Here is a 9315-nt window from a genome sequence, read left to right as displayed (position 1 = left end):
CGAAAACACGACACTCCATCCACGAGCGGAGAAAATCTCCGACCCGGCCGGGAATCGCACCCAGCCCCACTGCATGGCACTCAGACGTACTGACCACTCAGCTAAGGGGGCAGACTGCAGCACAACCAGGAAACCATATACTCATTACAGTCAGTTACACTCAGCAACTCTCAAACACCACGTGGAAAGGAACCATGGGGGGTGGGGGAAGAAAACCCGTTCCGATTACGTGCTTTACCAACGCTCCAGAGTCTACCAGCCAACAACGCCGCACGGCTCTTTCTTTCTTTTTTTGCTGGTTGCAAGGAAACTATTATTTAGTTCTTGTTATACCCTACCCTGTAATTATTTTAATGAGGTATGGAAAGGCCTGTTGGTGGTACTTTCAGTAAATAAATAAATACATAAATATTGTGCTTAGAATGCATTCTGAGGCATGGGATTTCTTTTTTGTACGAATGTGCATGATGTTAATATGTAGGTGTGATTAACCTGGGAAACAAGTGACTACGGTACCTCACACATTTGATAGTGTAGCAACCCGAGTAGAGCTGACCTATAATGTTCCTCCCTAAATGTGTGCGTATTCTGCGACACATGCGCAAAGGTAGTCCCGCTTTCTCTGTTAATCAGTACATGACTGTTGCTGTTGTAATTTGGTGTTTGTGTTACGCATGTATGGTAAGAATAGTTGTACAACTTATGCATGAGTTTCAGAAACGACTGAATGCTGCATGACGTTTCAGCTAGAATACTACAAATGGAAACTGGGACTCTCAAGGAACTCGTTCTGCACGGCGTTCGTAGACGGAGAGCGCGTTCTCACGCAGGTTGGTATAGTCAGGTAAAATAACTTGTGTAGCGTGTGATAACTGTCTCCTGTTTGCTTATTTCTGTGTTAGACTGAGACAGAGATCTTCAACCATTTTCATATGTTTGCATCACAGTTAGCCTTACTCTTTAAATGTCACCCGAAAGCAACGCCTGCTGGAAAGTTTTGCTCTTATGTAAGAAAATGGTCATCTACGGAACGGTAATGAGTTTTAGGGTAGATGCAAGTAACAGGTTGATGCTTAATTAAGTAACATCCTTATTCCTTATAACACAATGTATTCTAAGTACATCGTTGGCTGTTAATCATCTGTCATTCTTTGTACAAAGTGTGGACAAAAAAATCTGATGTTTTTAATTAACAATAACTCACGTATTGTGAGTGGAGTCTCTGTAAAGGTGTAGGGCGTGTGCAGTTGGAGTGATACGGGACCCCTGATACATCTACATACGACCGACAGGTGACCCGCACGTATACATCCTGTCTGATCGCCTGCATCCATTCATGTCCAACAGACTTGGACAGTTCCAGCAGGACAATGCGACACCCCACACGTCCAGAACTGCCACAGAGTGCATCCAGGAACACTCTTCTGAGTTGAAACCCTTCCGCTGGCCACCAAACTCCCCAGGCATGAACATTATTGAGCATATCTGGGATGCCTTGCAACGCGCTGTTCTGAAGAGTTCTCCACCCCCTCGTACTCTTACGGATTTATGGACAGCTCTGCAGGTGTCCATGCCCTCCAACGCTACTTCAGAGATTAGTCGAGGACTTGCCACGTCGTGTTGCGGCACTTCCGCGTGCTCGCAGGGACCCTACACGATATTAGGCAGGTGTACCAGTTTCTTTGACTCTTCAGTGTAGTAAACTGTTTACATACTCTTTTTCCATCCGTCTCGTTTTCATTTGACTGCCCCTTAGAGTCCCGATATCTGAGCCGCTGGCAACGGCACCCGAAATAGGACGCAGTCGCCTCATTCGCAACTGAATGTGCTTCCAGTAAGATGGAGCAAGTACTCACATCATAATGAATTCTATGATAGACTAATTTCTCACAATGGTAACATTGCTTTGCCCTTCGTCCTTCCCGATCTCAGTACAATTTCTGTTTTCTGTGGGCAGTGAGCTGATACCGTAAATCGTGGTATGCGTACACAAATCACGTAGACTGCATTGTACATCGTACTTGAAATGTGTACTGCAAAAGTGGACTCCCCTTTTGTGACTTCATTTCCAAGTCCTAAGACTTCGTCAAACAGATTTATTTCTATGTGTCTGAAATTACGTATGTACCGCAACATGATGCGTTAATAAACACGTTAAAATGTTGTGTAAACTGCGAAGTATTACTAATTAAAACCATCAGATCTTTTTGCCATACCCCACATTTTGCGAATCGTAAAACAGGGAGCACAACTTGTGAATTAAGAAATATCGAGTATGAAATGGTACAAAGGAATTCTGCTGTCATAATTTCCGTAGGTCCGACACAAATTTAAGCGGGTCGTCTGCATTCCATGTTCCACTCGCGGTAGGCTGTTACGTGTTCTTAAGAGGAAAGTCACAGATGCGCCGAAGGTGTGACGCTGTGGAGTCGTCCACACAGCCACGAACCGTCCGTGTCAGTTAAATACAGGGAAACAAATTGGTACTTGCTCAGTCCTGCAGGTAACGCGCGCAGACGAGACAGAAGAACTTCATTTCACTAGCGTAGTAATCAGTGAAAAATGCTACTATCGGAGCACAAAAAATGCGATTTTTTTCTGTCTATTTAAAAGACTCTGACTGAAAAGCGGGGTACCAGCTGCCTCGTTCTGCTTTGCTCAGCACCTTTAAAAAAATTTCCAAAAATTTTGGCATGCGAAAATATTTGTGCTTGTTTTAACATGCAACTCACCTCAAAAACCCACAAACACCCCTAACTGTAACACCCACTAGTTCATCAATGTAAGTTGCTCATATCCATCCACTTTCAGTTGTCCTTTCTCAGTCACTCGTTCAGCCGAATTCATTGTCATTATCTCAATGTGTGTCTGCCTGTGTGTCTGTCATTGTCTCCTTTGTGACAGCTACAGTCCCCTTCGTTTTGTTCTGCTACTACAGTGCCTCTCACACTCACTGCCTTCCTCCTGCTCTCTCTTCCTGCTGATATATCATTCCTTCCTTCCTGCCGCTACTGTATCTTCTCATTGTCACTATTTCTTTCTTCATTGTTGTCATTGTCGTGTACCCTGTGTCTCACACGTTTCCATTTTCTCTTTATTCCTTCTCTCCCTCCCTCCTCCCCCCCCCCCCCCCACCCTCACGCCTGGCACTGTCTCCTTCACTTTTTTCATAGCACTGTTCTGTCACTGTCAACTATGTTCCACTGCCACTGTGTCCCTCTCTTTGTCTCACACTGCCATTGTCTCCCTTCTTTCCATAATACAACCTCGGTCTATTATCTTCCAGTATTTATTACTTTGCCACTATCACTGTTTTATTTCCCACCATAACAAACCGCGAATATGTTTGCATGCCAAAGTTTTTGGCAAATTTTTAAAGAATTTGAGGTAGGTACAATGAGGTAGCTGATACCGCACTTTCCAGTAGAAGTCTTTTACATAAGATTCCGGTAGGAGCATTTTTCCATTGGTTCCCTTCTTTTCACTGCTGCACCAGGACATTTAACTCATATGGAAAAAAATGTATTGGTCAGTAAAATTTAGGTAGTTTACTTATATGAAACCGAAATAACGCAAAACTATTTTTATACCTCAGACCAGATTTTACACTTGCGTTGCACTGATTTGGGGGAGCGGACCAAACAGCGAGGTCATCGGTCCCATCGGGATAGGGAAGGATATTGAAAGTGGTCGGCCGTGTCCTTTCAAAGGAACCATCCCAGCATTTGCCTGGAGCGATTTAGAGAAATAACGGAAAACCTAAATCACAATGGCCGGCGCGGGTTTGAACTGTCGTCCTGCCGAATTGGAGTCCAGTATGCTAACCACTGCGCCACCTCGCTCGGTCCAGATTTTACATGAGAAAAAGTTTTGCATGTGTTTCAATACTACAAGATGGTGGTTCTCGTATGACAACGGAGATACTTTACAGCATATTTCTCCGTCCTTCGTCAATTTATAGACTACATTTTTGCCTCACGCCGTATTTTACTTTCAAACTCTGACTATTGAAATCCGATAAAAATAGCAAGAAAATTATGGAGATTGTTCGAGATCAGGATCTCGGGAATATATCGTAAAAATTTCATCCATTTTCTGTACGTAGCCGTCTTTTGGTCCTCTGGTGATGGCGAAAATATAGTAAAAAACCCTTTTTTGGGATTTTACGAGGAACCAACCACGAAATAATGATGCCGCCAATATAACACGAGTTATGAGCACCGAAACATCACATTTTTATGCGCGGTGTTTTGGAAAATACTGGATACTCATGCCGTCGCATGCAAACCGATTGCATTGTTCAGCAGAGTATTTTCAAGTGTTAGACTGTCTTCTATTCTACCGATAAGCTCTCCAAAAGAACGAATAGACATACGAAAATAATTATAAAATGTTTTTAAGCAACTGGGAATACAGAGTGACGTTAGGATGCACCCGAAAACTTCCCTCGAGCGTGTATTTCTCTTCTTATATATCAGATAGATTTGAATGGCTTTTAAATGCAGCGAGATCGTCTCTATACGTGCGGTCAAACAGCACGATGTGCTAGAGCACAGAGTACAGGGCACAGAACGCCGCAGTCGCTCGACTGCACACAGGCATGCGCACCCACCCGACTGTGAAAACCATCAATGTGAGTCTGTCAACTGCTCGGGGAACGCAGAGCATGGACCATCTGCGTAAGTGTGTAACGGGCCTTCGAGCAGCAAAGGCAGCAGGGACGACTTAACCATTTGTCCTGTCTCTCAGTAAAACGTTAAGTAGATTCGGATAGAAAGGGCAGCTTTAACTCGAGCCATGCTCTATTTTCAACAATTCAATCACGCTTTCGATTTCTCGGAACAGTTAGGTATGAGTGTTCATTCATTTTCCGGAAAGTATTTTCTGCTGATTTCCTAACAAAGCACAATTAGCTAAATGCGGTCACCACGCCACGATTAGCTTGTTTATAAATTCCATATGGGAAAATTCACAAAATAATGAAAGATAGGAAGACATATCCTTTTAAAAAGGCATTAGGTTTGTTGCAGCTACACAGGTGTGCCTAAAAGCACTGTGACCGCTGTCCACCGAGAGACTGAGTAGCGCTTCGTGGCGTTACAGGCATGTGACGCTGTAAGGGAAGTATATATACGGAGAAGATACGAAAGTAGTATCGTTCTAGAGATCATATAGGCCATCCATTGACATAAGCGACTTTGAGAAAGGGCAGGTTAGTACTGACCCACTCTTGGGAACGAGTATCGCGGAAACAGCGAAGCTGATCACGTGTTTTCGTGCTACCGTCGTGAGCATCTATGGAGAGCGGTTGAAGGACGGTGGAACCAGTGGTAGACAAGGTGTTGGACCCCTCGTCACAGAATATGATGGTTGAATGCTTGCCGCCGATCGTGGTGGCGCTGTGGTCAGAGCACTGGATTTGCATTTGAACCGTCGGGTTCAAATCCCCGTCCGACCATCCAGATTTAGGTTTTCCGTGATTTACTTAATCACTCAAGGCAAATGCCGGGATGATTCTTTTGAAAGGGCAAGACCGATTTCCTTCCTCATACTTCCGTACTCCGAACTTTTGCTCTGTCTCTAACGACCTAGCTGTCGACGGGATGTTACACTCTAATCTCTTTCTCCTGTTCCTCTCGGAAGCTTCCCCGCTCTGTAAAGCAGGATACGCGGCGACCTGTGACAGGTGTGACGACAGAGTACCATACTGGTGCAGACAAGTGTTTTCGGAGCACGCTAGTCAGTTCACATTCTTGAAATACAACTTCTCAGCAGATAACTCCTACGCATTCCCATGTTCAGTCAACATCGCCGTCAGTTACGACTGCAATGAGCACAGTGTTATCGGGATTGGACCGTGAATCAATGGAAACGTGTCACCTGGTAGGATATAACATCTTGATGTCTTGAAACCCCTCCTTGTTTCTAAGCGTCAGGCAACTATCAACTGCCACTTAGACCACTGCAATGCCACCCTCACGCATCTAAGTAAAGCAAAGGCAGTTGTTCAGAATATAATTGGTAACTGCGTTAATACATACTGGGAGAAACTTCGTGCAAGTAGACAGACATGTGTCGACGGTAGAAACATTAGGTGGAGTGTGTTCGGGCGTCAAACGAGGCACTGAGCCCAACCTAAAAAGCCTGTCCCATTCAGAAGATCGTTGAAATTGTCGTCACAGATTGTAATCGACAATAGAAACGATGAGTGGAAACACTATTCCAGTCCCTACTCATCCTCTCAACTGCCGCCAACTTGCCACGAGCTGAATGCCATGCCTACTAAGGATGAGTTTCAGAGAGCTGTCGCGTGGCTTAAATGCAGGAAATGCCCTAGCAAAGCAACGTCCCAACATAACTGTTCAAACTGATACAACTCCTCCCAGCGCTGTACAACCTTTTATTTAAATGTTGGACTGTGGTTACTGTGCTTCAGGATATACATGATGCCAACACCGTCACTCTACACAAAGGTAGAGGCGATCACAGTGATTGCAACTGCTACCTTGGAATTTCACTCCTGAGTATCGTTGGGAAAGCACTTGCCCATGTTCTGCAGGGCAGGCCGGAGAAATTTGCACAGTCCCTGAGTCTCAATGTAAGTTTCGAACCCAGCAATCTGCTACTAATATGATCTTCACACTCCGACACATGCAGGAAAAATGCTGTGAACAGAAGGAGCCAGTGTTCATTGTTTTTATCAACTTACAGAAGGCATTTGACGCAGTCAGCAGGGAGGAACTGTATACTTCACTAGTGAAGATAAGGTCTCCTCCAAGACTCCTGAACATGATCAGGGCTTTTCACGAAGATATGAGTGGTGCTGCGATATTTGGAGGCAACACAACAGACCCTTTTCCTGTGCAAAGAGAAGCTCGCAAGGCTGTGTACTGGCCCCTACCTTGTTTGATACATTCTTCTCGTTACTTTTTTTTTTTTTCAAAGTCGCTTTCATCGAATCATCGAAACAACCGTGGGCACACATCTACATCCTAGAGCTGACGAGAAACTGTACAGCATCTCCTTATCACATCCAAGCGCTATCGTGAGGACTTCCTTGTAAGTAACCTTTTATTCGCTGTGTTGCGGCATTCATAGCACATTTTCAAGACGTCTTTCCGAGGCTCGTGGCCGAATCTGCTGCTGCGTGCAAGGGCTTCCCCCTGTCTGTGAATGTATAGGAGCCTGTAATTATGGTGCAAGGATACACAAATATGCCTGACATAAGATTAGATGGCTCCTTATTGAATATAGTAGACGAATTCTGCAATCTCTGATCCGTTGTGTCAGAAGAGCTTTTTCTAGACGACGAACACGTTTGGGAAGTTCCGTACAAGAGTGCGGTGACCGCAAAAACGCTCGTCTTTCAAGCACGCGTACTGGGCACCGTCTTGTATGGTGCCGAGACGCGGACATCATACGCCAAACAAGAACGTAAGCTCAGCACCTCTCACCTGCGGTGCTTACAAAACATTCTAGGCATAACGTGGAATAAATGTGACGGTCCTAATGCTGCGAATCTACCAAGCATCTCTGCCACTCTCAAGGAACGTCGCCTGTGATGGCTATGACAGCTACATCGTTTGGACCACTCCCGTCTTCCCCGACGCACACTGCTTAGTGAGATATCACATGCCAAGAGACCCCTTGCTTTGCGCTTTAAAGATTGCCTCAAACGTTATATAAACGCATTTTATATTGACAGTGACATATGGGAGAAGCTTGTCAAAGACCGCAGCAGATGGAGGAAAATGATTAAGGATGGGAGCAAGTTCCACTATGGTATAACGCTCAACAATTTAACTGAAAAATGAGCGCGTAGACAAGTGCCTCCAACGAACCACTCTTTTGGTATGGTATACACTTACCCCACCTGTGGGCGCCAAGTGGACTCTCGTATTAGACTCTTGAGTCACCAAAGAAGGTGCCTGCATTGTGCTACGTGAATGTTCCTTTGGGAAGTACAGGCAATTGATAAATGGATGCATAAAGTTTCTTGTTTTATAAGGTCTATGGTGAAATCTGTATACATCGTCATGGAAGGGAACGGCTGCTCGAAACATTCATCGCGTTACGAACGCAGTCCGGGTGGGAGCATTGTTACGCTACGAGAGTTATTCATCTGGGCTTCCAAGGGGCCTGTCACAGTAATGAAGGCACCATGACAGCTGCGGACTACGTGAATATTCCAAGTATTGCAGACTATCGGCATCCCTTCATACTAGCTGTGTTACCCTACGGCAATGGCATGTTCCAGAAAGGTACCTGTTCGAATCGTGCTACAGTCAATTTAGTACGAAGGTGAGTCAAATGAAAACCATAAATATTTTTTAAATATTATTTATCGTGCAGAAGTGGTACAAAGCTGTATACTTTTCAATATAATCTCCCCCACGCTCAACGCAAGTCCTCCAGCGCTTACAAAGTGCATAAATTCCTTTAGAAAAAAATTCTTTTGGTAGTCTGCGAAACCACTCATGCACCGTGTGGCGTACCTCTTCATCAGAACGGAATTTCTTTCCTCCCTTTGCGTCTTTGAGTGGTCCAAACATGGAAACCGCTTGGGGCAAGGTCTGGTGAGTATGGTGGATGAAGAAGATACTCAAAATGCAGGTCTGTGATTGTTGCAACTTTTGTACGGATAGTGTGGGGCCTTGCATTGTCATGTTTCAAAAGGACACCTGCTTACAACAATCCATGTCGCTTTGATTTGATTGCAGGCCGCATATGACTTTTTAGGAGATCTGTGTATGATGTACTGGTGACAGTGGTCCCTCTAGGCATGTAATGCTCCAAAATGACGCCTTTTTCGTCCCAAAAGAGAGTCAGCATAACCTTCCGTGTTGATGGTTCTGTTCGAAACTTCTTTGGTTTTGGTGATTATGAATGGCGCCATTCCTTGCTCGCTCTCTTCGTTTCCGGTTGGTAGAAGTGAACCCTGGTTTCGTCCCCAGTAGCGATTCTTGCAAGGAAGCCATCACCTTCTCATTCAAAGGACCGAAGAAGTTCTTCACGAGCATCAACACGTCGTTCTCTCATCTCAGGAGTCAGGTGCCGTGGCACCCATCTTGCAGACACTTTGTGAAACTGGAGCGCATCGTGCACAATGTGGTGTGCTGACCCATGCTGCAATGTCATTCAGTGTCACTCGGCGGTTTTCCTTCACTATGGCTTCAACTGCCGCAATGTTCTGTGGAGTCACAACTGGTTGTGCCTGACCTGCACGAGGAGCATCTTCCACTGAAGTCACACTATTTGCGAACTTCCTACTCCATTCGTAGACTTTCTGCTGTGACAAACATGCATCACCGTACT

At 45.0% G+C, this 9315-nt stretch overlaps 1 protein-coding gene across 2 annotated transcripts in view; it reads left to right on the top strand.

Annotated features, from left to right (window-relative positions):
* Nucleotides 1–752: 752 nt before the first annotated feature.
* The window catches only part of LOC124605832 (transmembrane protein 117-like), a 217745-nt gene continuing 209182 nt past the window's right edge, over nt 753–9315 (top strand). For both annotated transcript variants that reach the window (XM_047137761.1, XM_047137760.1), the window contains exon 1: nt 753–830. The gene's annotated coding sequence lies outside the window, so the exon portion shown is untranslated. The remainder of the gene's footprint in view (nt 831–9315) is intronic.

This window comes from Schistocerca americana, chromosome 3, assembly GCF_021461395.2.
Source record: "Schistocerca americana isolate TAMUIC-IGC-003095 chromosome 3, iqSchAmer2.1, whole genome shotgun sequence".
Classification (NCBI taxonomy): Eukaryota; Metazoa; Arthropoda; class Insecta; order Orthoptera; family Acrididae; genus Schistocerca; species Schistocerca americana.
This window is presented reverse-complemented; position numbering and strand designations above follow the sequence as displayed.